The sequence below is a fragment of the Balaenoptera ricei genome, chromosome 5 (assembly GCF_028023285.1).
Source record: "Balaenoptera ricei isolate mBalRic1 chromosome 5, mBalRic1.hap2, whole genome shotgun sequence".
In the NCBI taxonomy this organism is placed as follows: domain Eukaryota; kingdom Metazoa; phylum Chordata; class Mammalia; order Artiodactyla; family Balaenopteridae; genus Balaenoptera; species Balaenoptera ricei.
The window spans coordinates 99,673,521-99,676,895 of record NC_082643.1 but is presented as its reverse complement, the minus strand read 5'-3'; positions in this window follow the sequence as shown (position 1 = coordinate 99,676,895).

Below are 3,375 nucleotides of genomic sequence, written 5' to 3'. Positions count from 1 at the left end.
TTTGGGGCAGGAACAATAAGGAGTGGTGGGGACTGAGGCAAACTGTGTAGTTCCTGATACCTAAATGTCAACACTCAGTGCCAGGTGACTGAAAACATGTTGGCATGGAGGTCAGTATCTTCAGACCTAGTGAATTTTGTTCACATACACATTTTTTTTAAAAAATGGACATTTCATGAACTTTTAAGAGATTTCTAACTTCCAGATGTGTGTACATGGAATTGGCTTCTAACTGAAATTTTCTAAAACAAAAGATACAAAAAGTTGTAACAGTGGTTGGATTTCATCCAAGTTCCACCTGTTCAATAATCCAAGGTCACAGAGTTGTGGATGTTGACTGGTTCACTCAGTGGTTCAATGGGTTTCTTCATGAATTCCTTCAAAGTAGGTTATTTCCCCAAACTCCACGCCTCATGTAAAATTGGCTCACCCAGAGATCCATTCCCACTGTTCTGACAAACACGTTATTGAACCATGACCTGCACAAACAGGCACTCACATTGTGGTATTTTGAGGGATTATTTGGACCCAAGCAAGACAAAGCTGCTTTGTTCCACAAGGAGATATAGACCAAGGTACTCTCCTGTAAAACAAGAAAATCATCTTGATCCTCAAGTGGCAGCCAGATTCTTTCTGGATAAAGACTGTAGATCAGAACACAAAGCAAATTTAGAAGGAAACATGTGGACTCCAGGATCTTTTCTGAGAAGTGACTCTAAGCTTTGGCAGGGAACATGGAACTTCCCCCACTGGCTTCCCATGGACCTTTGGCCTTCCTGTGATCCCTTCCCAACTTCTGTCTTGACCTTTCTTTTCCAAACAGGGGACACAATATTAGACCAGGCTGTGTAGCCCTCTCTCTGTTAGCTCAGCCTATTATTTCAAACTCATTTCTAGACACACACACACACACACACACACACACACACACACACACACAGAGTCCAATCTGGCCACACTAAACCCCTCACCCACCATCTCCTAAATACTTGGTGAGCTTGTGCCCTTCCTGCTTTTGCTCCTGCTGTTCCCTTTACTTGGAATGCCCTTCCAGTCCTACTTTGCCAGGAACACATTGGCTCATCCTTCAAGATCCAGATCAAATATTATCTATCTGTTGGTGTCATTTGTCCCCTGATCCTTCCCCATGTCCCTCTTTTTATGGATGTTCATGGAGAGAAATAGACTGTCACTCCTCCAGTGAGTGTTTACAGCGTGCCAGCATTGTGCTAAGGATGTGTCCACACATTAACTCACAGCTCGATATACTGAGAAAATGATACACTTGCACTACAGTGCACTGGGGAACCGAAGCAGGTTTGGAGCCCCAGCAAGGGTGCCCACTACAGGTTCTCCCCAACTCCCCATACTACCAGGACTGAGGGGTTCCCTGACTCCTGGAGAATTGACTCTGGATCCTTGTGGTACAGATGACATACAATTAGAGAAAGACTAAATGGAGGCCACTTCTAATATTTTTATTAAAAACAAAGTAATGTATCCACACTTTGATAAATTGTAAACTTCTCTCTCTTTAATATATATATATTTAAAAATATTAGAATAGTATTACCTTTAAAAAATGTTTGCAAAGACAGTTCCTTTGCCCTACATCTCACCCACGTTCCCCTATCATTGACTTTTTGCATTATAATTCTGCATTTATAAAACTATTGAACCAATATTGCTATGTTTTTACTAAAGTCCATATTTTGTTCAGCCCTCCTTACTTTTTACCTAATGTTCTTTTTAAAAATGATCAATAGGATTTATTTTTATTTTTTTAATTTTTTAATTTAATTTTATTTTTGGCTGCGTTGGGTCTTCGTTGCTGCACGTGGGCTTTCTCTAGTTGCGGCAAGCGGGGGCTGTTCTTCGTTGCAGTGCTCAGGCTTCTCATTGCGGTGGCTTCTCTTGTTGCAGAGCACAGGCTCCAGGTGCACGGGCTTCAGTAGTTGTGGCTCGCGGGCTCTAGAGCGCAGGCTCAGTAGTTGTGGCATATGGGCTTAGTTGCTCCGCAGCATGTGGGATCTTCCCGGACCAGGGCTCGAACCCGTGTCCCCTGTATTGGCAGGCGTATTCTTAACCACTGAGCCACCAGGGAAGCTGAATAGGCTTTATTTTTAAGAGTAGTTTTGGTTCCCAGAAAAATTGAGTGGAAAGTACAGAAAATTCCCATATCAACCCTGTCTTTCACAAACACAGCTGCCCATGCTGTCAATATCTTCCACTAGAGCAGTACAATCGTTACAGGTGATGAACCTTCTTTGATACATCATAACTACTGCAAGTCCATAGTTTTCATAGTAGCTCACTCTTGGTGTTGTACAATCCATGGATTTTGACGAAGATATAATGGCATGTTTTCACAATTATAGTATCATACATAGTATCTTCACTGCCCTAAAAATCCTCTGTGCCCCACCTATTCATCCCTCCCTCCCAGCAACTGCTGGATATATCCCATCTTTTTACTGTCTCCATAGTTCTGCCTTTCACAAAGGTCATAGAGTTGGAATCGTGCAGAATTTATTCTTTTCAGATTGGCTTCTTTCACTCAGTAATATGATCTTAAGGTTCCTGTGTGTCTTTTTCCGGCTTGATAGCTCATTTCTTTTTAGCAGTGAATAATATTCCATTGTCTGTTTGTACCACAGTTTATTTATCCATTCACTTCTTGGAGGACATCTCAGTTGCTCCAACGTTTTGGCAACTATGAAAAAAGCTGCTATAAACATCTGTGTGCAGGTTTTGGTGTGAACATGTTTTCAACTCCTAATGGTCTTTTTTTGTCCAAGAACCCATCCAAGATTCCATGTGACATTTAATAGACGTGACTCTTTAGGCCTCACTTGGTTGTGACGGTTTCTCAGATGTTCCTTGTTTTTGATGACCTCGTCAGTTTTCAGGAGTGCCGCTCAGGGGTTTTGAGAATGTGCCCCGTTCGGAATTTGTCTGGTGTTTTTCTCATGATTAGATTTGGGTTATGTCATTCTTCTTTTCATCAAAGATTTAAATGATGGATAGCAGGTTTCCTTTGGGGGTTCCATAGAAAGTCTGAACACAAGTGGTTGAACACATGTCTTAGGCAGTCTGGTCTCTGATAATTTTGAAGTTCAAAAGCTGATTTTACTCTCATGCATGTTACTACTACATGGTTCCTTGACCTAGAGGGCTGGCCCCTGTGGATGCAGTCATCAGAGATATATCAGTGGGTGTGATTTTGTACTGTGGTGAGTCTTAACTGTACATTTTATCAGGTCAAATTTGCTCACAAATTAGTCCCTCCTTCAAAAATAACCTCATATACAGACAAAATACTTTGTCACTGTGTCAAAGCAATATTAATTTTTTGGTCAAATTTTGTGCATTAAA